Source organism: Myxine glutinosa, chromosome 3 (assembly GCF_964187855.1).
Source record: "Myxine glutinosa chromosome 3, kmMyxGlut1.1, whole genome shotgun sequence".
Taxonomy (NCBI): domain Eukaryota; kingdom Metazoa; phylum Chordata; class Myxini; order Myxiniformes; family Myxinidae; genus Myxine; species Myxine glutinosa.
Genome location: NC_136263.1, coordinates 7561803 through 7588225, shown reverse-complemented (window position 1 = coordinate 7588225; position 26423 = coordinate 7561803).

The window sequence follows — 26423 nt, the reverse complement described above, 5'->3', positions numbered from 1 at the left end:
AATAAAAATGGACACGGTTTGTGCTTTTTATATTGCCAAATAGGCCGCATGAAGAGAGAAGACATCGGGAAGAACATCGGCCCAGCAGAGAAAAGGAAGACCACCACCAGTTGCTTTTTTTGTGTTTATTACAAACTGTAATGACTGCACTGATTGGTGCTTTTGGGTGCTTTTGAGTGCTTTGGTGTTATTGGTACTGGTGCATCGATGCAATGTGTGCTGTCTCCTCCCTCCCAACAGGAATTTCCTTGTTTTTGTTTCCCTAAAAAGAAAAAGAAAAAAAAGGTCCTGGGTTGCGTTGTAAATAAGGAATAACGTCACTGTAAATAATGCTCCCCACCGTAAATGTATAGTTTGAAAACAATTCCGCAATTCGGTTAGCTGTGGGTGCGAAACTGTTAGGCAGGGTGCAATGCAGCAGGGGGACATACTTAATTGTGTTTTAAAACTGTCGCACTCAGGGTCAGGTTAATTGTAGAGGGAACTACACCTACGTGTCACACTAAGAGTAAAGTTTTATAGGCCCGAGGACGGGCCTGAAGGAAGGAGGGTGCAGTGTAACGAATTTGAGAAAGTGTAAAGAATGTGAGAATTATGGTTTTGTTGTGTGGAAATGTCACCCTCCGTAATGTAAAGAAAGGTCGAAGCTCGTCCTCTTAGTTAATTCCATAAACCTACACGCAGTGCACCATATATCCTTTTAAATAGTTATTCCCTTATTCTATGTAGTTTAAGACTGTGTTTCCCAATAGTTTGACTCTTCATTGCACCGAATTAAATAAGTGTAGGTCCCATCTGCAAAGTGTCAGGTTTGGATGGTTTTCGCCACAAATGGACTCCATTGAGCACGCGGTCGGTTGGAAGAAGAAAGGCGTGTCTCCACCTCGTCATAGAGGGGAGGAGTGAGTCAGCCCCGAACAACCAACCAGGTATGTATAAGGGGTTTGGCTTGAGAGGGTGGAGAGAGAACAATCTGGGAGGTTCGCAATGGTTCAAGGGTGGGGATTATATAACCCGCGGGAGACGCCCCCAGGAGATGATGCGCTGGAGATGAGCAGATGAGTCCAAGCAGCCGTGATACATGCCGCGCTGCAGGAAATACGGACCGAGGAAATGCAAGGAGCGCGCGATGCAGCAGTGCGGAGAAAGGAACTTCGCCCGCGCAGTTTGAAACCGCGGGAGTTCGCACGACCGCGGCTCGGCTTTTTGATGGCGGTGCCTTCCGGCCCGACCGTGCCCAGTCCCCGCTGAACCTTCCTTGCCTCTCAAAGCCATCCACCCCAAGCCATTCATTCCTGCCTGCATTCCCCCGTGTAAGTGTGAATGTTCGTCTGTCATACACGTTGTCCTGGGGTTTATTAATTAAGACTGTTAATAGGTAAGCTAATGATTTCACTGTGTCTCCTGCTCCTTCCATTTCCCTGTATATAACCTTGACTGCTCTTTTTGCTTTGGCTTGTGTAAATAATTAATAAAACCTGTTATTCCTCCGTACTTCCTCTTCTTCTTCATTCTTGTTCGGTCACTTTAGTGGTTTCAATATTGAGTGTACGTGGCGCGATTCGGCCAACGTTCAGGATCGGGTTTAGTGAATGCTAATGACTCGAACTTCGGGTTGCTAAAAACCGCTCGGCAACTAGACCATCCAAACCGGGGTTCGAGCGGTACTTGTCTCCCTCGTCTGCGGAGGGACGGATGAAGGTATTTGGGATAAACCCTGGACCCATAACCCTGATCCGTTCCATCCCACGGGATAGCGTTACAAGTGCCAGGAGCGGTGACGGTCAGCTTAACAAGACAAGGGACTAACCACCCCTTGCTAAGGGGGAAGAGCCGTACTCCGTATCCGTAACAATATATATATATACATGTGCTATATGTACACGTGTCATATACTATATATACACGTGACTATATATATATATATATATGTGCTATATATACACGTGTCATATACTATATATACACGGGACTATATATATATATCTGTGCAGTGTCTGTGTTGTGTTGTGTTGTCTTTTGTTGTGTTGTCACTGAACTACTCCCTCAAACTTTTGTGAAATCGTACCAAACTTCTGGTATCCACCTATCTCTCCCGTGGGTATGTCCGAAGGGTTTTTTCGAAGGGTATGTCCTAATTTTTTCATTTTTTAAAAAAAAAATTGGATTTTTTTTTTCACACTTAAATCTTCAACTTCATTTGTTTATTAAATGGAATGTTTATTAAAAGGCGTATATTACAAATACATTGTGCAAAATAATTGTTTGTTTTATGATTGATGTAAACCATGACAAAACAGCAACTCAGGTACAGTCATCTATCTATATATTGTAACGAATGTGGAAACGTTACAATGTGAACGTTACAAAAGTACGGTAACACCCTGTTAATGTAAATAATGGTCGCAGTCGGCCTCCTAGTTAATTCCATGAAACTTACACGCAGGTCACGATATATCTTTTAAATAGTGTATTTCCTTATTCCATGTAGGCTAAATATGTGTTTCCCACTAGATTGACTTTGCATTGTATCAAACAAAATAAGCGTAGGCCCTTCCAATTTCCCCAAAACCTCCCTTCCAATTGCCTTCCGCATTTTGGGCGGTTTTCTTCAAACCACCATTGGCCACGAGGTAGGGTTGGGGAAGAAAGGCGTGTCTCCACCACGTCATAAGAGGGAAGGAGTGAACCAGCCCTAACAGCCAATCAACACCGCGGTGAGCGACCCGGTAGGCGTGCCCTCGGAGCCGGCGGCTTGATTTCGCCCGAGTTGATAAAAGCGACTGTAAGGGACTGCTTTAACAGATGACTTGGAGAGGCCTTGGGAGATGAGCAAAGAGACTGCACCAAGAGGATCGGTGAGATGCGAAACGCTCCAAGCCAAAGAGGAGAGGTACTCGGCAAGGAAACCAGCTTTGGAGAGACGCGCTGAAAGGAGGGAGACGGCTCCACCATAAGAAGAGGAGCAGGTGTGCCGAACCAGCGCGTGGCATCTACCGCAGCGGATACGCGACGAAGGGGTTTCCCGCCAAAACCGCGAGGAATTACGAGCTGCGGCCTCCCGACTTTGCCTCCCTCTCAAGCAATCCACCTCAAGCCCTACCTGCCTGCAATATCCCCTGTGTAAGTGTGAACGTCCTGTCCTGCTCGTTGTCTTGGGGCTAAGTAAAAATGAATAGTGTAAGTTAACGATTCGCTGTGTTACTGCTTCTTCCATCCATTGCTGTGTGTGTATAATAAATCTGTTCTTCCTCCGTATTCTTCTTCTTCTTCTTTTCCTTCTCTTTCGGTCGCTTTAGAGATTTCCCGATTGAATATCTGTGGGGCGATCTGGTCAACGTCGGGTGGAATCGGGCTCTAATCGGGGAGTAACTGTTCGGACGCGGTTAAATACACCACCGCTCGGTCAATATAACATCTAAAACCCGCGTCTGTAACATTTGGTGTCAGGAGTGGGATTCGGACCTGGGACTAAATTTGTTAGGCCCAAATTTTGGAACACCAATTGTACTATTAGAGTAACAATTAGTGTCGAGGAGGGAGATCGGACCCGAAATCGGACCCGAAGCGCGCTTAACGCGCTCAAAATTACAAGCTGCCGAAATTTATTTTGTTTTATAAAACCCGAATTTTGAGATCGCGCCATGGACAATCAAGGCGATCGGATGTCGGTGGGGGAAATAGACGGGTTAGGGGTAACCCAGGACTTAGGGAAAGAAAGGGAGGAGGAGAGCAATGAGGAGGCGGTTGAGGGGGTATCAGACGCACAAAATGGCGCCTCGCACATGGCCACGGCGCCCACGCCCGCGACCGTAGTAGCGCCGCTGGTAGATTTGGACCTTTTTTTCATACAAATGAAGGCCCTTATGGCCCAGAATAGCGAGAAAATGAGGGAGGAAATGAGGGCTCAGAGTGAGCAATTAGGGGTAATGGGAAACCAAATGGGGGTAATGGGAAGCCAAATGGGACAAATGGGGAACCGGATGGATGCTCAGGGTGAGCAATTGGGGGTAATGAGGGACGAAGTGAGGGGTACCGGTGAGAGATTAGACAAGAAATTTGAAGGGTTAGACAATGGGATAGAAGGGGTGAAACATGGGTTAATGGGGGTGGAAAATAGAATGGCTGCCCAGGAGAATCAGTTAGAGGGGGTAAAAAATGGGTTAATGGGGTTAGAAAATAGGATGGAGGACAAATTACGGGAGATAGGGGAGCAATCCGCCCGAGAAATTAAACAAATGGGAGAGCAGATAGAGGAGGTAAAAATCGGGGTATAAACCAAACTGGATGCTCAGAGGGATGAATTGGGACAGATGAGGGTGGCATCTACAAAAGAGATGGAGGAAATACGACGAGGGGTAAGTGAGGAGGTTTCGGGGCTGAGGTACTCGGCAAGGAAACCAGCTTTGGAGAGACGCGCTGAAAGGAGGGAGACGGCCCCACCATAAGAAGAGGAGCAGGTGTGCCGAACCAGCGCGTGGCATCTACCGCAGCAGATACGCGACGAAGGGGTTTCCCGCCAAAACCGCGAGGAATTGCGAGCTGCGGCCTCCCGACTTTGCCTCCCTCTCAAGCAATCCACCTCAAGCCCTACCTGCCTGCAATATCCCCTGTGTAAGTGTGAACGTCCTGTCCTGCTCGTTGTCTTGGGGCTAAGTAAAAATGAATAGTGTAAGTTAACGATTCGCTGTGTTACTGCTTCTTCCATCCATTGCTGTGTGTGTATAATAAATCTGTTCTTCCTCCGTATTCTTCTTCTTCTTCTTTTCCTTCTCTTTCGGTCGCTTTAGAGATTTCCCGATTGAATATCTGTGGGGCGATCTGGTCAACGTCGGGTGGAATCAGGCTCTAATCGGGGAGTAACTGTTCGGACGCGGTTAAATACACCACCGCTCGGTCAATATAACATCTAAAACCCGCGTCTGTAACAATATCTACATATGTGGGCAGCGTCTGTGTTGTCACTGAACAACTCCCTCAAACTTTTGTTTCCGTGGTTGTGAAGTGTTTTTTAATGACGTCGTTGTGTTATGAATCACGTGGTGGTGAGGTGTTTTGAATCACGTGGTGGTGAGGTGTTTTGAATTATGTGGTGGTGAGGTGTTTTGAATTACATGGTGCGGAGTGTTTTGAATCCTGTGGTGGTGAGGTGTTTTGAATTACATGGTGCTGAGGTGTTTTGAATTATGTGGTGGTGATGTGTTTTGAATTACTTGGTGGTGAGGTGTTTTGAATTACTTGGTGGTGAGGTGTTTTGAATTACATGGTGGTGAGGTGTTTTGAATTACGTGGTGGTGAGGTGTTTTGAATTATGTGGTGGTGAGGTGTTTTGAATTATGTGGTGGTGAGGTGTTTTGAATTTCGTGGTGGTGAGGTGTTTTGAATTACGTGGTAGTGAGGTGTTTTGAATTACGTGGTGGTGAGGTGTTTTGAATTATGTGGTGGTGAGGTGTTTTGAATTATGTGGTGGTGAGGTGTTTTGAATTATGTGGTGGTGAGGTGTTTTGAATTATGTGGTGGTGTGTTTGAATTTTGTGGTGGTGAGGTGTTTTTAATTTTGTGGTGGTGAGGTGTTTTAATTATGTGGTGGTGAGGTGTTTTTAATTACGTGGTAGTGAGGTGTGATCATCCCAAACTTCCACTCTGCACCGACCCACCACCCCCCCCCCCCCCTCCGTATGTATGTGCTGAGGGGTTCTTTTTTTATTTGTTTTTGTTTTTTTCAACCTAAATCTTCAACCTAAATTGCTTATAAAAATGTCATATCACAAACACTACAAATAAATTTGTGCAAAATAATTTTTTGTATGATTGGTGTCAATCATGACAACACAGCAACTCAGGTACAGTCATTATCCTCAGCTAAAACAAGCCTGTTTCTCTAACGACGTGTTGTGAAGCGAGCGTTGCGACCCGAACCAAGCTAGTATATTGTTACGTTTGTGGGGGTAGGGATACTTTAGACCAGGTAGATTTGTGTAGGTAGCATGCTCCGACTGTCATGAAGATGAAGAACCACCACCATGTAATAAGTAGACACCCTGTTTAGAGTCAAGCGAGTATATATATATATATATATATATATATATATATATATATATATATATATATATATATATATATATATATATATATATATATGTCAGGTCGCAGATTTGTTACTGCTTAATGCTCTGTTATAGATGTCGTTTGACTAATATGTTATGTTATAAATGCTGTTTAAAAATGCTATTTCATAAAGTTAATAAAAGATTGCCGCTTTGCTATAGTTTAAAATGAGAAAATACTCGCTTCATCCGTGCTGAACAGATGGCCTCGTTGGATACGTGCGCCCCTTGAAGGCTAGATAAGCCTAGTCGTAAACTTCCTCCCTTCTCCGCAGACGGCGCCTCAAGCCGCGGGCAGGAAAATGGATTATATGCGCGTGGAATGTGTAACTTTACATAGGATGCTTGGATCGTAGGCATAAACCTTTTGATAAACTGTTAAAAACATTAACTATATTTTGTATAATCACAGTGACGCTTGAGTTACAATAAATATGCTTTGAATTTAAGTTTAAATGAGAAATGTGAACTGAAAGGTACATTTAACACCTGGAACTCATCAGAACGCCCTCATACACTTTATGGTCTTATCAGGACCAAGAATGCAATCCCCCTTCGGTGAGTTATATTTTCTGTCACCTCGGAGCCTTGAAACCACATCTGGTCCGGATCCTGACGGTGCGTGCTTCACTCCCCCAAGATGAAAGGACGGATGACGGTGGGGGCTCGGCCCACTGGGGATGACGGTGGGAGGAACTTTCGCCAGTTTCTTTGTCCTCTCGGAGATTCCCTGATAAAGCGTGTCCCTATATAAATGAACTGTGAATCAATGTGTTTTAGGAAGGCAGACTTGGCATGACGGTGGTTCGTGCTGTAGACGTCTCCGTCTCCTCCAGATCTGTATAAATTGGTATTTAATAAAGATTCGCCATTCTCAAATCTGTTGGTGAACTTCTGTTACGATCAAGGAGTTGTTCCCCACAATTTTGGTGCCGGGACTCGGATGCAGCAGAGCAGGGACAAGAGAAGTGGACCCTGAACGACCGGAGGGAGGCTGACTGAGGCCGGCGCCGGCACGCTGATTTGTTTTAAGGTGAGCATTGTATTAAAGGGCTACCTTTCCAAATTCGAACCTCCCTCCCTCGAACGGGCACAGTCCGTTTCCTTGCCATCTGCACTGCCTGCTCTCCGAACAGAAATTGTAAGTAAAAAGGCTAATTACCAGCCTTAGAATGACGAGCCTTTGTTAAATTCACCAGGATAACGTTAAGAGGGTAATGGGTAACGCTAAGGATAACGTTACAGTTAGCAAGGAGGAGGGGGAAATGTGAGGTCGGACAGCCATAAAGCTGCGCCGGTGACCGAGAACTTTCCAGGAAGGAACAGCCCAGAGACAAGATGGGGTATGCCATTGCATGCCAGGGAAAGAAGGGCTGTGGCTAACGTAGAGGGCCAAAGGAACATGGCCAGGAAAAGGGAAATGCGCAGGTACCAGGTAGGCTTGACAAGAAGGTAGTGACAACTACGAGGTCAAGCCAGGAAGCTCGAGACTAAGCTCTAGACAAGAGGGCAGGAAAGTTGCTGAAGCTGTAGGGACAGAGGAAGCAAGCAACAGAAATCCAGATAGAAACAAACCAGGACAAGGTGAACAAGAGAAAATAAATAGGCTCACAGCAAGGGGCCAGGTAACCACAGGTAGGAAGGACAGAAGTGGTTTTTGAAATATTGAAAATTTAAGCATTACAGCTGTAGTTATTGAAGCTACAAGGACAGAGGACAATTAAGTAAGCAGTTAAGCAAGTAAATCAGCGGTTGATGCCGCTGGTCCAGGATCCAGACCAAGACCCCCCACCCCCCCAAGACCTGAGCTCTGTCCCAGGGCTCTAGGCAACACCCCAACACCCCCGCCCTGCCATACCCGTTCCACCTCAACCCACCCCGTCCAACCCGTCCCAAAAATCCTTTTTCCTTGAATGAGAGACGTAATATGAATGAACAAAGATTGTACATGGGAGTGGCTGGAGAAAGGCATGATTTGAGTCGATCTGATTTTCGCGCGAAGTCTGGGAGACTCACTGGTATACGAATGAGGAATGAATGTATATTGGGATATTAATTGACGTGTGTATCTGGCCAATGTATTTGGCTGTATGACATATGCAAAGCAGAGGGTTTCTGTGTGAAGCTTTGTAAGTGGTCTGCTTGACGTGCGGGAAATCCAGGCCGGGAATGTCGATTTTAGCGTCTATCCGAGGGACCAGGTGAGGTCCTTAACTGAGTCCGGATTTTCATTTGTTTGGGAGTGTTTGGGAGCGATTTGATATAAATCGGGCCAGGAGAGCACTCGGAGGAACGTTGATATGAAGTGGTTTCTTGGAGATGGTTGCAAGATGGGCTGCCTTTGTCTTTCGAGTGGCAGTCGGGCAGAAGTTGGAATTTGTTGAACTAAATTCAGAATTTGAATCGAAATGTGTGTTTGACTTGAATTGAAGAGTTCATTCAATTGCAGATTGAAGAATTCAGTCAATTCAACTGAATTCAGAAGTTGAATTTAGAATACGGAGTTTGCTCAGAGTGCAGGTGATAACCTGCCTACTCAAAAAGGATGTGCCCCGCACGGTGGGAGGTCCGTGAATGGTTGGCAAAGGGTTTCTTGAATTTAATGGCAGGAATTATGCGATTAACGATTATATTGTGTATTGGTGACTTGTGGATTGTATGAGTATATCCCTGAGGCCGATGTGACCTTGGGAGTCAATGGGTCGTGTAATGAGAAAGATCACAGTTTTGCTGGTGTGAAATTATGTCATGGTGTGAAATGTCATGGTAGAGGTGCGAAATACACACCTTTGATCTGAAGGGAGAGCGGAGGTTGTGGTTTCATTGCTGTGTCTGTATGTGGAGTTATATTTCCGAGGCATGGATTTCAAGGAGGAGGTGTGTGCCCCGAGAAGATTGTGGGTCGCGGATTGGGCACTCTGGGTGGGCACTGGGGGCTGCAGTTGTGTGTGCGCGCAGGAGAGTGCAGGGGGAGTGGGCGCGAGGAGGTGTGTTGATGAAGTGTGCGAACAAGGAGGGGTGTGCGAAAGGTGTGCACCAGGTAGAGAGGGTGCTGCATTGTAAAGCACGCCTCCCACGGAAGTTCCTGGGCGGATTGTGACGGTTGTTTGATTCGTAGGGTGTTAGCATTTTGCAATGTGGAGCCTCAATAATGGTCGTTTGTCTGTCCGGATGTGGAGTTCTTGCAGGGGCGGAATGTCGCCGGACTTGTATTATTTGTGGGATGAAAGCGCTGGTTACCCCAATTTGAAGTTTGACCTTTTGAAGTTTATTTGACCTTTGTTCGAGATATGCAAGGGAAAGAGGTCAGAGGTAATTCACTAACCTTGGAAGAACGACAGGCTGAGTCAGTCTACTGGGTGTTGCTTTAACGGCAGGATATAGAACTTAAATCTGGAAAGAAAGGACATATACTGTTGGTTAAAAACTGAAATCATGTACGTAATTAGTGAACAGAGAATATCGAGTTCTGTTTTTTGTTGTTGTGGTTGTCGTTGACGTCTCGATTCAGGGGACTCAAGAAATAAACAGATTTCCGGTGCCGACCGGAAGCGTCAGGTACAGTATGCTTTGAATTTAATTTAACCGGGCCGAGTACAATGACGTGTTTGATCGAGCTCTGGGGATAGTCATGTTAAATGGAGGATACTTGGGAGGATGCAAAGGGATGCAAGTAACATGGATTAAGTTGTGGTATCAAGAGGTGGGTACCCAGAGGTATTGTGGTTATTATAACTTTCTGAATATAGGGAGTGCACCAAGTACAGATCGGGTTGCATGGTGGAGCTTGGAGCATGCATGGAGCATGGAGCAGGGTGGAACACCCCGTGTGGTTGGAGGTTGCAATTGCGTGAAATGCAGTGAACATGCCCGACTTTTGGCTTTGCGAGGCTCCAGATAGGAGTTGGCATTTCGATACTGTGGATTATATTGTGCCTGTCTGGAGAGGTGATGTCCTGTGCTGAGGCTGGTGACACGCCTCTGTTATTTGTCTGTCTGTCGGTCTGTTTGTAAGTCTGTGGTACTATGGAGGGCTAATTGAGTGCTCAGGCGTCATTGTTCCATGGAGGTAAGGTGTGAAATATAGCATAAATAAGCTATAGGTAATGGAAATATGGCAGTGTAAGCTCGCCGAGGGAGAGTTGCCGGTAGTGGAGGACGTGGCAGATTAGTGGATTAAACATCGGAAAGCGCAGGTCTCAGAAGGGAGTAGTCAGCTTCGATGATGCAACAGTGTATGAGTGAGTAATTGTGATCTGTTTAAGTGTAAGAGGCGGTGGAGATGGAAGGAGGTGATGAAAGCGTGGATGAGGGTTTCTGCAGCCATGGAGGAGAGGGATGGACGGAGACGGGCGATGTTTTTAAGATGAAAGAAGGCTGTCTTTATGATCCGTTTAGTGTATTTGTCAAAGGAGAGGGTTTGGTCAATGATGATGCCAAGATTCCGGATGTGAGGGAAGGTGGATACTGGGAAACCATCAATGTTGAGGGCAGAGTTATGGGTGGTTGAGATCGTTGTCGGTTGTTGTTGATCTGAAGCCAGGATTTTATTTCAGTGATGCAGTTTGTCAGGATAGAGCGGGTTGTGGTGATTGAGCTGTTGAAAATGTCATCAATTTTGCTTTGGATGAATGAGAGGAAGGAGATGCAGTTGTCTACTGTGAAGGACAGGTGGTGTGTGTTATCGTTGTTGTCTTGGAAGTTCAGTTGTTGACATAGTCCGGAGTGTTCTAATTTGCACAGGGAATGACAATTGGGATGACAATGGAAAAGAAAAAATTGAGTAAGTTACAAGTTTTGTTTTGTTGATCTGGAGACAAGCTAGTTTGATGGGTACCCTGGGGTCTTCGGCGTGTCTATGTGTTTGTCTGTCTGTTACACCGGACTCTTGAATGGGTTTTCATGAGACGAATTTCAGACATAACAACAGTGAGAATCTATTTTGATCGAATCACAGTGGGTGAGAAAAACATTGTGTGTGACCAGACACCAGAACTGACCAGAATTGGAATTGGAATTAGACCAGGTTATTTCTATTAATTGTTTATTCGCGAAAATAAATAAATAATAGGGGGAGGTTCATGGAGGTTAATGGTGGTTTGTTTGTGTTAATGGAGGTTAATGGTGGTTTGCTTGTGTTAATGGAGGTTAATGGTGGTTTGTTTGTGGTAATTCTAGTTGAAACTCTAGCTGAAATAATTTTCGTTTATTTTTTATTTATTATTGATGTAGGAAACAGGCAAATGGGATGCTGCGAGAAGGATTAGAGAAAATTGGATTGAATTTAAAATCGAATATTGGATAAAATTGGATCCACTAGGAAAAAGTGGATTAGGAAATTGGTAACCAGGTGTTCCACCAGAGGAAAATGACCAGGTGTTCATGGAGCACTTCACCTGCAAGAACGCCCTGGAAAAAGGTGGACGGGACCATTCCAGGTATTGCCGACTACACCAACCGCTGTCTTTTGCGAGGGCAAGACCTCGTGGATCCACACCACACATTGTAAGTTGGCCCTACCCACACCCACCGTCACACAGGATGGGGCAGGAGCTGCACAGACATATAGGACTAATTACACTTGCACTGCTAGGATTATACCACCCCGCCAGCACAGCGCCCACCACCCCACTCCACACGTGGGCGGACATGGTGGCATATATGGAAGAATTATATGAAAACATAACCTCTAAGTCTCACGTCCATTATCAAAGCGTTACTTGGGGACAGAAGATAAACGTACCATGTTGTCTAATACCACCAAAGGACCCCCCGTGGATACATATATTGTGGAGGGCGGAAAGGACAAATCCAAACGGAACGAAGTCAACACAAGCTGCCCTCACTCGTCTGAGGCAAGTAAAACGGGGAGGAAAGGTTGGACCAACAGTAAGTTCCGCCAGAGCAGGATTCGAATGGGGAAAAGGTCCGAACACTTTAACCACGGACGCTTTACTAGAAAGAAATACCACCCTGATATTGACATGTGAAGTTACGACCATACAATTATTGACTCCCCGACCACCATGCATCAAATACATACTCACACCGCACCCCCAGGATAAGGCCCCAAAGAAGGGTGAAAACACATATTGGAAAGTGGCAAGGGAGGTGGCAACAATTCAAAATAGGACACACTGCTGGTCGTGCATGCACTTTCCCCAAGCAGGCACCACAGGAATACACATGATAGTGCTACCTCTGTCCCTCAACGACCTTTGCTCACAACCTATCAATTCCCCATGTTTAGTCACCACGCTGGAAAGAGAAGGGGTTGGCAACAGCAAGAGTTGCAATCGACAATTTAATTATCGCCCGTCAATGATTGCCCATGTGGCCGAGAGGCCTGCCCCCGTCTGGGTCAAACCACAGAAAGGGACGGTCTGCCTCCAGGGTTCCGGCCACTTGCGTATGGGAGAATCAGAATGCGCCTACACTCTCCCCGGGAAGCTGGGACAAGGGAGCTCGGGGATTACATTACGAATAGTACTGCAAGATAAACACAACCACAACATAACGGCTATAACATTCTCTAGGGGGGTTAGTAGGATTAATGGGGTGATAAAGGGACTCCAGTGCTTATCCACCCACCTGGTCCCACCCCATGGGACAATGTTTATATGCGGCGACAAGGCTTACCCCTATTTACCAAATAATTGGGGGGGCACATGTTATCTTGGTTCAGTCCTTCCTGACGTTGAGATACTGGATGAGCTAGACCCAAAGTCCTTGGACAGGCGACATAAGAGGTCAGTCATGAACGAAGATGGAACCACTAAACTACACGGGAGCCTATGGGAAAAGGTGTTAGGTTTCTTCTTCCCAGGTGCGGGCACAGCCATGAACAGCTTCCGGATAGATAAATTGGCTTTGGCCCTAGAAAAGGTGGCAAACAACACCGCTACGGCTCATGACATACTATTGGACACGGTAATTCACATGCGTACAATGGTGATGCAGAATCGGGTGGCTTTGGACATGCTCCTGGCAGAGAAAGGAGGGGTATGCAGAATAATAGAGGGAAAATGTTGCACTTACATACCTGATCCATCCGAAGGAGTGTCAGCCGCAATAGTGAGACTAAGGGAAACTAGCCACGCCCTGACGATCGATCGGATCGCGCGCGAGAACTCTTATAAATTTAGCTGGCTCACTGACTGGTTCCGGGGATGGACGGGCACCATAGTGAAGTGGTTATTGACTGCACTGGCCGTGATAATCGGGGTAGTAATTTGGGGGGCACTAATGAAATCTTTAGTCCTCCTCTGTATGAGAAAGTACTTTACAGGATGGAAAGTGAAGAAGCCGCCGACAACGACTATGGTTCTGACCACAGAGGCCGTCGACCTGAATGGGTCCTTCAACAAGGCAGATGTGACCGGCGCTTCAGAAAATTGCATTGATTTTTGTGATGACTGTGATACTTGTGTTGAAAATCCCATGTGGGAACTGGCTGCTGCCTGTATTGATGTTTGTGATGACTGTGATACTTGTGCTGTAAACCCCTTGCGTGTACTGGCTAACGCCTCTTATGTATTACAAGCTGACAGCTGTACACCCCCTTCCGACCCAACTATGGATCTGATTGCGACGCTGGGTCTGGCAGTCGAGGGACCCGACGTGGATATCCTAGACCCGCAAGCCGACCAGGCGTCCATGGGAGACTTTGACATAAAGGAAGTCCCTCTCTCTGCTTCAAAAGTTTTAAGTTCAAATGCTTCAAGTGAATCGGATTTTAACGCTCTGTACCCTGACCAGGAAAATGAGACACAAGATACTGACAACATTATGTATTCCCCAGAACAGCAGCACGTGAGAGATCTCATGGGCATGATCGTTGATTAACTTCGAAGATCTGCAAGGACCGCGTCTGCAAAGGGTGGGGGGAGCAAGTTCCGCAGGGGAGGTTGTGGGCCCCCTGGCGGGGCAGAACCTCATCTGGACCAGACGCCTTCGTTGTGGATCCGAAACGTTAATGGACTTTCATGTCCTGAGCCCTCGGGTTCCAAGCACGCACCACACGACACGTTCCCCAAATGCACGGGCGAGGCGCTATGGGTGCACGGTATGCCCTTGGGAGATACCCGCATTACACGATTGTCTTTCAATAAAGCCCGATGCGGCATGTTGTCTCTTGAGATACTTTGTCTCGACGAGACAAGAGGAAGGGATGTCAGGTCGCAGATTTGTTACTGCTTAATGCTCTGTTATAGATGTCGTTTGACTAATATGTTATGTTATAAATGCTGTTTAAAAATGCTATTTCATAAAGTTAATAAAAGATTGCCGCTTTGCTATAGTTTAAAATGAGAAAATACTCGCTTCATCCGTGCTGAACAGATGGCCTCGTTGGATACGTGCGCCCCTTGAAGGCTAGATAAGCCTAGTCGTAAACTTTCTCCCTTCTCCGCAGACGGCGCCTCAAGCCGCGGGCAGGAAAATGGATTATATGCGCGTGGAATGTGTAACTTTACGTAGGATGCTTGGATCGTAGACATAAACCTTTTGATAAACTGTTAAAAACATTAACTATATTTTGTATAATCACCGTGACGCTTGAGTTACAATAAATATGCTTTGAATTTAAGTTTAAATAGAAATGTGAACTGAAAGGTACATTTAACACCTGGAACTCATCAGAACGCCCTCATACACTTTATGGTCTTATCAGGACCAAGAATGCAATCCCCCTTCGGTGAGTTATATTTTCTGTCACCTCGGAGCCTTGAAACCACATCTGGTCCGGATCCTGACGGTGCGTGCTTCACTCCCCCAAGATGAAAGGACGGATGACGGTGGGGGCTCGGCCCACTGGGGATGACGGTGGGAGGAACTTTCGCCAGTTTCTTTGTCCTCTCGGAGATTCCCTGATAAAGCGTGTCCCTATATAAATGAACTGTGAATCAATGTGTTTTAGGAAGGCAGACTTGGCATGACGGTGGTTCGTGCTGTAGACGTCTCCGTCTCCTCCAGATCTGTATAAATTGGTATTTAATAAAGATTCGCCATTCTCAAATCTGTTGGTGAACTTCTGTTACGATCAAGGAGTTGTTCCCCACATATATATATATATATATATATATATATATATATATATATATATATATATATATATATATATATATATATATAAATATTATATATAATATATATATATATATATATTATATTATATACAGTGAAACCTTGACTTACGAGTGCACCAACTTACGAGTTTTCCGAGATACGAGCCGTCGCTCGAGTCGATTTTTTGCTTTGTGATGCGAGCCGAGATCTGAGTTACGAGCGAGCGAGCTTGGATATAAAACACGTAATCGTCGAAAAACATGAGCGAGGTGTGCGTGTTGTCGACTTGGCGAGGCAGTACGATCGTAGTACTTCTATGATATGTACGATTTTGAAGCAGAAGGAGTCGATAAAGGCTATAACGCAAGCCAAGGGCATTAAGATATTTCAAAGCTCCGGACCTCTGTCCATGAAGAGATGGAGAAGTTGTTGTTTGTGTGGTTGACGGAGAAGCAGCTCGCAGGAGATACCATGACCGAGAGCATCATCTGTGAGAAGGCACGAGACATTTACGGGGATTTGGTGCAGCAGACGGCGGGAACATCAACGGACGAGGCATCGGAAGAGTCATTCAAAGCCAGTCGGGGATGGTTTGATAATTTTAAGAAGAGGACCGGCATTCACTTCCGTCGTCAGGCATGGTGAGCAGCAAGCTCGGATGTGAAGGCAGCTGAAGATTTATTATAACTTTTGCCGAACTGATATAAGCCGAAGGATACATCCCCCAGCAAATCTTCAACTGTGACGAGACAGGGCTCTTCTGGAAAAAGATGCCGAGGAGGACGTATATAACGGCAGAGGAGAAGAGCATGCCAGGCCACAACTTGTTCGGAGTGCCGTCGATAGCTCGCCTTCTCTTTGTGGAAGACACGGTGAGATCCTTAACATCCAACAACTAATGGGACGCAAACGGGGCGCCCAGTTTAGCGGTACACACATTGATGAATCACCCTGCCTATGAAACACCGACATGACAGGTTATAGCTGGGTCGGGATTCAAACCCAGGCTGGACAGTTTAGAGTCAAGTGTGCGTACTTCCAGTCCAGGCCATCCTGCCAACTTGTATGCTGCATACAGGTGAAATATAAAGCGCAAGATATTTTAATATATACTGTATATTTCAAAAAAATTGGTGTGGTTTTTGGGGGCTGGAACGGATTAATAGCATTTCAATTCATTTTAACGTGGAAATTTAATTTGAGAAACGAGCAAATTGAGTTACGAGCTCGGTCACAGAACGAATTAAACACGTTTCACTGTATATATATCATATATATATATATATATATATATATATGTATGTATGTATGTATGTATGTATGTATATAATATATATATTATATACTATATATATATATATATATATATATATATATACATATGTATATATGTATATATATATGTATATATGTATGTATGTATATATATATATGTATGTATGTATGTATATATATATATATATATATACATATGTATATATGTATATATATATGTATATATGTATGTATGTATATATATATATATATATATATATATATATATATATATACAGTGGTACCATCGGCTTACGAGTGCCCCAACGTACGAGTTTTTCGGGATACGAGCCGTCGCTCGGGCGGTTTGTTGCTTTGGGATACGAGCCGAGATCCGATGTACGAGCTCAAAAATTTATTTTTTGAATTTTCCGGTTGTGGCTTCCGGTTCCGGTCACGCGGTTATCTTGCCGTGAAAGCATCTCTGCTTGGATATAAAACACGCAATCGTCGAAATACATGAGCGAGGAATCTCCTTGCTCCAGCCGGTGACGTCATCGGCGAGGATCCCCGCCTCCAGAGTGGCTGGTCACGTGACCGCCAAAGCGTGTCGCGCGTGCGGGTATAATGAGCTACACCTGTGGATCACGTGACCACGGAAGCACGCCTCGCTTGAGAGGCATGGCTTTCGGTTTGCGTTTTGCTTTATAAGGCGCGATAAATGGGCTTTTGAGTGTTAGCGGTTCATGGCGTTGACGGTTCATGGCGGTTGACGGTTCATGACGGTTCATGGCGGTTCATGGCGTTGACGGTCAAAAACCAACTTACGATGCAGAACATCTTGCACTTAATATGATGACAACAGGTGCCATCCTCTGACGTACCATTACAGGTACAGGTACAGTACACGTGAGCACAGAGCAAAAGTTCACTGAAACCGAGATTAAGAAAAAAGAAAAAACACCTCGTGGTCCGTGCTCGATATCCGAGTTTCAATCTTTTCAAACACATGATGCTCTCGGTCACGGTATCTCCTGCGAGCTGCTTCTCCTTCAACCACACAAACAACAACTTCTCCATATCTTCATGGATAGAGGTCCGGAGCTTTGAAATAATCGTAACGCCCTTCGCTGGCGTTATAGCCTTTATGGACTCCTTCTGCTTCAAATCGTACATATCGTAGAAGGAGTACGATCGTACTGCCTCGCCAAGTCGACAACACGCACACCTCACCTGGCATGCTCTTCTCCTCTGCTTAATAAAACCAGTTTATTTCTTTACATTCTCTTGTATTATGTACAGTATATACGAGGTCGTGCTTGTTTATACATTATTTGTTATTTATAAAGTACATTTTTGTTATTTAAAAGCACCTAACAAAAAAAATTGGTGTTTTTTTTTTGAGGCTGGAACGGATTAATAGCATTTCAATGCATTTGAATGGGAAAATTTGCTTTGACTTACGAGCGATTTGGCTTACGAGCTCCGTCACGGAACGGATTAAACTCGTAAGCCGAGGTACCACTGTATATATATATATACTATATATATATATATATATATATATATATATATATATATATATATATACATACATATGTATATATGTATATATGTATATATATATGTACATATGTATATATGTATATATGTAGATGTATATATGTATATATATATGTATATATGTATATATATATGTATATATATATGTATATATATATGTATATATATATGTATATATGTATATATATATGTATATATATGTATATATGTATATATATATATATATGTATATATGTATATATGTATATATGTATGTATATATGTATATATGTATATATGTATATATATATATATATATATATATATATATGTGTATATTGTGGCGGACACAAAAGCCCACTGCGTGGTGACATCATTCCACGCACCAAGTGGGCGGTGGCCACGCCCGAGGGGTAGGCGTGGCCTCATGATATACACCGGGCGACCAGCCCGGAGGAGTTCAGTGTTACAGTGTAGTCTTACAATAAAGACGTTTATATGTTACCGCTTGTCCGCTTCCTCCTTGCTCACAAGCAGCGCGCGTAACGCCGCGCTTTACTGGTGACCCTCGACGTTGGATCTGCCGTAGCGATCCTTCCGAACACGACGCCATTGCAATGGCCAACGACAAGGCAATGGCGATTAAACTTCCCGAATTTTGGGAGGCCCAGGCCGAAGTCTGGTTCGTTCAAGCCGAAGCCCAATTTCAGCTTCGGCGCCTCACCAACGACGACCTGCGCTACTGCCATGTCGTCGCCTCCCTCGGGCCCGGCACGGCCGCTCGAGTTGTGTCCGTCCTTCGCCACCCACCGGACGGGCCACAAGTACGAGGCACTCAAGCGGCTACTCCTAGCCACGTTCGGCCTCACGGACGACGCACGGGCCGATCGCCTCCTGGATCTCCCCGAGCTCGGTGAGACGCGCCCGTCGGTCCGAATGGACCATATGCTGTCACTGTTGGGCGACGAAGCCCCCGGTTCGCTATTCCGGGCGCTTTTCCGTCGCCAACTTCCAGCGCAGGTTCGCCTCGCGTTGGCCGGGACCGGGCTAACGGAACCCCGAGCATTGGCGGCCGAGGCGGACAAGTACTTCGCCGCTTCGGACACGCGGGCGAGCGTTGGCGTGGCCGTCACGGCCTTCGACGCTGATGTTCCACAGCATCATCTTCTACAGCACGCTGATGTTCCACAGCATCATCTTCTACAGCACGCTGATGTTCCACAGCATCATCTTCTACAGCACGCTGATGTTCCACAGCATCATCTTCTACAGCACGCTGTGGTTCAGCAGCATGCTGATACGCACCTCGTGAACGCCGCCACGCCCCGCCCACCGCCGCGGCGAAAACCACCACCGCGGGGAAACCCGTCGACTCCACCGGCCTGGCGGAGCCAGCCGCGCTCCTCCAGCTCCACCACCTGGTGCTGGTTCCACGCCAAGTTCGGCCACGAAGCTCGGCGGTGTCATCCGCCGTGCTCCTTCAACGGGTCGGGAAACACCCGGGCCGGCGCTCAATTGTGGCGATGAGCGCCGGCCGTTCCAGCAGCCTGCTGTTCATAACGGACACCTTCTCCGGGCGCCGTTACCTGTGCGACACGGGAGCACAGGTGAGTGTCATTCCCGCCGGCCCGTCAGACAAGCACGCCGCGGGTGGGGGCCCCGCGCTGCTTGCCGCGAACGGGACGCCCATCCGTACGTACGGAAAACGCTGCCTCTCTCTGCGGTTTGGAGGGCAGGTTTTCCGATGGACGTTCGTCACCGCCGACGTGCCCATGGCACTGCTTGGCGCGGACTTCCTGTGCGCTAATGGGCTCCTGGTCGACGTCAAGCGCAGACGGCTTGTCCAGGCCGAGACGTTCAGCTCGCTCGCATGTGCGTTGCCCAGCTCAACGAGCGGCTTGCCAAGCGGCTTGCCGAACGATTCGGTTCCGGCCACGTTGGTCTGTACGCTTCCGGCAGCGGACGCATTCACCCGCCTCCTCGCCGGCTTCCCGGCCCTCACGCGGCCCACCTTCTCGGCGGGGGCCGTCAAGCACGGGGTGGCCCATCACATCCCCACCGTCGGGCCACCGGTCTACGCCCGGGCACGCCGCCTCGAGCCGACGAAGCTGGCGGTGGCAAAAGCGGAGTTCGCTACCCTGGAGCGACTCGGCATCGTTCGGCGCTCAGAGAGCGCTTGGGCGTCGCCGCTGCACATCGTGCCGAAGCCCGGCGGGGGATGGCGACCGTGCGGGGACTATCGCCGTCTCAATGACGCCACGACTCCCGACCGCTACCCCGTCCCCCACATTCAGGACTTTTCCGCCCGTTTGGCGGGCAGGTCCTTCTTCTCGAAGGTGGACCTCATACGCGGCTACCATCAGGTCCCCGTCAGGCCGGAGGACGTCCCGAAGACGGCGGTCATCACGCCATTCGGACTCTTCGAGTTCCTGCGCATGCCCTTCGGTCTGAAGAATGCGGCTCAGGCGTTCCAGCGACTGATGGACAGCGTCCTGCGCGACTTGGATTTTGTCTACGTCTACCTGGACGATATCCTCGTCGCCAGCGCGTCCCGCGAAGAGCACCTACGCCACCTCCGCACGCTCTTCGAACGCCTGGGCCAGCATGGCCTGATTGTGAACCCCGCAAAGTGCCGGTTCGGCGCCGCCACAATCGATTTTCTGGGGCACCGTGTCACCAGGCACGGAGCCGTCCCCCTGCCGGCCAAGGTGGAGGCGGTGAAGGGGTTTCCGCGCCCCCGCACGATCAGAGGGCTGCAGGAGTTCCTGGGCATGGTGAACTTTTACCATCGGTTCCTGCCCCGTATCGCCCAGCTCCTGCGCCCCCTGCACGAAGCTCTCCGAGGTAAGCCGGGCAAAGGCGACGTTACCTGGACCGAGCAGATGGACACGGCGTTCACGGGCGCGAAGCTCGCCTTGGCTAACGCCACCATGCTCGCGCACCCGGCGCCCGATGCACCGATCGCCCTCACCACCGATGCCTCGGACTACGCGGTGGGCGCGGTGCACGAGCAATGGGTGCGTGGAGCTTGGCAACCGCTGGCGTTCTTTAGCCGGCAGCTTCGCCCGCCCGAACGCCGTTACAGTACCTTCGACCGCGAGTTGCTCGGACTTCACTTGGCGGTCAGGCACTTCCGCCATCTGCTCGAGGGCCGGGCGTTCACTGCCTTCGTCGACCACAAGCCGCTGATCTTCGCGATGGGCAAGGTCACCGAGCCGTGGTCGGCCCGGCAGCAGCGTCACCTCTCGGCCGTGTCCGAGTACACGACGGACATCCAGCACGTCACGGGGAAGGACAACCCGGTTGCGGATTGCCTTTCCCGGGCCGTCGCCCACGCAGTCCACCTCGGCATCGACTATGCCCGGATGGCAGCGGACCAGGCCGCTGACCCCGACGTCCAGGCCTTGCGGACCGCCGTCACGGGCCTCCGCGTCACCGAGGTGCCGTTCGACGGCGCGGGCGCGGCCCTCTTGTGCGACGTCTCCCTCGGGCGTCCTCGCCCCATTGTGCCCGCGGGCTGGCAGCGCCAGGTGTTTGACGCCATCCACGGCCTGTCCCACCCGGGCGCGAGGGCCTCCCAAAGGCTGATCGCCGACAAGTTCGTCTGGCATGGCCTCCGGAAGGCCGTCCGCGGCTGGGCCAGGACATGCCTCGCGTGCCAGCGCGCCAAGGTGCACCGGCACACCCAGGCCCCGTTGGCCCCGTTCACGGTGCCGGAACGCCGGTTTGACCACGTCCACGTGGACCTGGTGGGACCTCTGCCCCACTCGCGGGGTTTCACCCACGTCCTCACCATGGTGGACCGCACCACCCGGTGGCCGGAGGCCGTGCCCTTGGCGTCGACAACGGCGGCCGATGTCGCGCAGGCTTTCATCGCCACCTGGGTCGCCCGGTTCGGCGCCCCCTCAGACATCTCATCCGACCGCGGCCCCCAGTTCACCTCGGAGCTCTGGGGGGCGGTTGCGCAGGGGCTCGGGGTCCGGCTGCACCGAACCACGGCCTACCACCCCCAGGCAACGGCCTGTGTGAGCGATTTCACCGCTCATTGAAGGCCGCGCTCCGGGCCACCCTCCGCGACGGCGGCTGGGTCGACAGGCTCCCCTGGGTCCTGCTGGGCCTCCGGACGGCGCCCAAGGAGGACCTGCGCGCATCCGCGGCGGAGTTGGTCTTCGGGCAACCGCTGCGGGTGCCGGGCGAGTTCCTCCCCGACTCCACGGCACCATGGTCCGCGGCACAGCAGCGCTCCGCTCTGCAAGAGACCGCCCAGAGGTTCGCCCCGGTGCCAACGGCATGCCACGGGCACCCACCGACGCACGTCGCCCCGGAGCTTCGCACGGCGGAGTACGTCTTCGTCCGCCACGATGCCCATCGGACACCACTGCGGCCCCCGTACGACGGGCCTTTCCGCGTGCTGGAGACCGGGGCGAAGCACTTCACCCTGGACATCGGCGGTACTCCTGACCGCGTTTCGGTAGACCGCCTCAAGCCGGCCCACCTCGATGTGGACCATCCACCGCCAGTGGCCCGACCCCCACGTCGGGGCCGCCCTCCTGCGGGCAGACCCCCGGCACCGCCCAGCCCCGCCGCCACGGCGCCCCCCGGTCCTGCACCCATCCCAGGGGCAGCCAGGGGAATCCCACCTGGTATCCCTGCACCCCGGACGCCGCCGATCGCCAGGGGGCGCTTCGGCCGGGTCATTCGACTGCCCCACAAACTGGCCCTCCAGGTGCGCGGGAATTCTGGGGGGGGCGCGTGTGGCGGACACAAAAGCCCACTGGCGTGGTGACATCATTCCACGCACCAAGTGGGCGGTGGCCACGCCCGAGGGGTAGGCGTGGCCTCATGATATACACCGGGCGACCAGCCCGGAGGAGTTCAGTGTTACAGTGTAGTCTTACAATAAAGACGTTTATATGTTACCGCTTGTCCGCTTCCTCCTTGCTCACAAGCAGCGCGCGTAACGCCGCGCTTTAATATATGTATATATATATATATATATATATATATATATATATATATATATATGTATATATATATATGTATATATATATATATATATATCTCTCTATATATAAAGGAGGAGTGTCTGTCTGTGTGTGTATGTGTGTGTATGTGTGTGTCTGTCTGGATTTCCGCTTAAAACTCAAGAACTACACATCGGAGAAAAGTTTTGGACACAGATTCGGAATCAGCATAAAATCCCGGTGGTTTTAGGCTACGTTTTATTTTAATATCAATGGTTTTAAAAAACCGCGCCAGCTGCAATTCCATGGTGTAGTTTGTGGTGGCGTGAGACGTTCGGGGTGTATTGCAATGGTTTGTCGGGTTTGGCTGTGGGTCCAGAATAGCTCCAATTTCCTTTTGCTCTTCTACGTTTATTTTGAATTCTTCTGTTACAACGCCTTCCTTATCTACCTTATATCCCCCCGACGAGGCCTCTACATAATTTCATGCGGCAGAATTTCGTGCATTTTGAGTGAAAGAAGTGAGACGAAGTTGAAGGAGGAAGAAGAGGCGCGATCCCTCTGGAGGCCTTGATCGTGAGTGGAAATGGCGGGAATTGCGTTTGTATCGCAAAGTAAAGGATCTGCATTCATTTCTGAACTTGCATTGGTGGATTGTTATACATCTGCATTATTTTTCATAAAAAACTTTATGTTGAACTTGAAGGCTCCAAGCACGGACTATATATATATAGCCCTCATTGAGGTAAAAATAAAAGTAAAAATCCTGCTATCGCTTGCCAAGCTAGCCGTTCCACTCTCCCCCTCCCCTCGCCTCCTCCCCCTCCCTCCTCTTCTCCCCTCTTCTCCTCCCCCTCCCTCCTCTTCTCCCCTCCCCCCTCTTCTCCCATCCCCCCTCTTCTCCCCTCCCCCCCTCTTCTCCCCTCCCCCCCACTCCTCCCCTCCCCCCCACTCCTCCCCTCCCCCCCACCCTCTCCTCCCCTCCCCCCCACCCTCTCCTCCCCTCCTCCCCACCCTCTCCTCCCCTCCCCCCCACCCTCTCCTCCCCTCCCCCCCACCCTCTCCTCCCCTCCCCCCACCCTCTCCTCCCCTCCCCCCCCACCCTCTCCTCCCCTCCCCCCACCCTCTCCTCCCCTCCCCCCACCCTCTCCTCCCCTCCCCCCCATTCCCCTCGACTCCCCTCCCGTTCCCCTCCCCTCCCCTCCCCTTCCTCCTCCCCTCCCCTTCCTCCTCCCCTCCCCTTCCTCCTCCCCTCCCTTCCCCCCTCCCTCCTCTTCTCCACTCTCCTCCCCCTTCCTCCTCTTCTCCCCTCCCCCCCTCTTCTCCCCTCCCCCCTCTTCTCCCCTCCCCCTCTTCTCCCCTCCCCCCCCTCTTCTCCCCTCCCCCCTCTTCTCCCCTCCCCACCCTCTCCTCCCCTTCTCCCCCGTTCTCCTCCCCTCCCCATCCTCCTCCCCTCCCTTCCCCCGACCGGCAATGCCGGGTACTTCCCATGGCCAGCTGTACGTGGGCTGCTCGAGGGTTGGAAAACCAAGCAATCTTTATGTCTTGGCACCAAGTTAGAAAACCAGAAATGTATACCAAGAGGTTTTGAGAAATTGAAAATTGACAAAACGTCATGGAGGAAATGTACTGTGATATTGCTCTAAAATATACATGTTCTTTTCATCATATATTTGTATTATTCTTATTCAACCCGGGTGAAGCCCCCCCTCCCCCCTCCCCTCCCCTCCACTCCCCCTCCCCCCTCCCCCTCCCCCTCCCCTCCCCCTCCCCCCTCCCCCCTCCCCCTCCCCTCCCCTCCCCTCCCCCTCCCCCTCACCCTCACCCTCCCCCTCCCCCTCCCGCTCCCCCTCCCCTCCCCCCTCCCCTCCCCCCTCCACTCCCCCTCCCTCCTCTTCTCCCCTCCCCCCTCTTCTCCCCTCCCCCCTCTTCTCCCCTGCCCCCCTCTTCTCCCCTCCCCACCCTCACCTCCCCTCCCCCTCCCCCTCACCTCCCCCTCCCCCTCCCCCTCCCCCTCCCCCTCCCCCTCCCCCTCCCCCTCCCCCTCCCCTCTCCTCCTCCCCCCTCCCCCCTGCCCCTCCTCCTCCCCCCTCTTCTCCCCTCTCCTCCCCCTCCCTCCTCTTCTCCCCTCCCCCCTCTTCTCCCCTGCCCCCCTCTTCTCCCCTCCCCACCCTCTCCTCCCCTTCTCCCCCGTTCCCCTCCCCTCCCCATCCTCCTCCCCTCCCTTCCCCCGCCCGGCAATGCCGGTACTTCCCATGGCCAGCTGTACGTGGGCTGCTCGAGGGTTGGAAAACCAAGCAATCTTTATGTCTTGGCACCAAGTTAGAAAACCAGAAATGTATACCAAGAGGTTTTGAGAAATTGAAAATTGACAAAACGTCATGGAGGAAATGTACTGTGATATTGCTCTAAAATATACATGTTCTTTTCATCATATATTTGTATTATTCTTATTCAACCCGGGTGAAGCCCCCCCTCCCCCCTCCCCTCCCCTCCACTCCCCCTCCCCCCTCCCCCTCCCCCTCCCCCCTCCCCCTCCCCCCTCCCCCCTCCCCCTCCCCTCCCCTCCCCTCCCCCTCCCCCTCCCCCTCCCCCCCCCCTCCCCCTCCCGCTCCCCCTCCCCCTCCCCCCTCCCCTCCCCCCTCCACTCCCCCTCCCTCCTCTTCTCCCCTCCCCCCTCTTCTCCCCTCCCCCCTCTTCTCCCCTGCCCCCCTCTTCTCCCCTCCCCACCCTCACCTCCCCTCCCCCTCCCCCTCACCTCCCCCTCCCCCTCCCCCTCCCCCTCCCCCTCCCCCTCCCCCTCCCCTCTCCTCCTCCCCCCTCCCCCCTGCCCCTCCTCCTCCCCCCTCTTCTCCCCTCTCCTCCCCCTCCCTCCTCTTCTCCCCTCCCCCCTCTTCTCCCCTGCCCCCCTCTTCTCCCCTCCCCACCCTCTCCTCCCCTTCTCCCCCGTTCCCCTCCCCTCCCCATCCTCCTCCCCTCCCTTCCCCCGCCCGGCAATGCCGGTACTTCCCATGGCCAGCTGTACGTGGGCTGCTCGAGGGTTGGAAAACCAAGCAATCTTTATGTCTTGGCACCAAGTAAGAAAAACAGAAATGTTGTATACCAAGAGGTTTTGAGAAATTGAAAATTGACAAAACGTCATGTAGGAAATGTACTGTGATATTGCTCTAAAATATACATTGTTGTTTTCATCATATATTTGTATTATTCTTATTCAACCCGGGCGAAGCCGGGTACCTCAGCTAGTATATATATATATATATATATATATATATATATATATATATATATATATATATATATATATATATATATATATATATATATATATATATATATATATACATATATATATATATATATATACATATATATATATATATATTGTTGCGGATATGAGGACTGTATTTTTTTATTGTGTGCTTTATTATTATTATTGTTTATTCTGCGCCTCCTGCCTCCGGAGTTGTGTAAAGATAAAAAGGGCGTC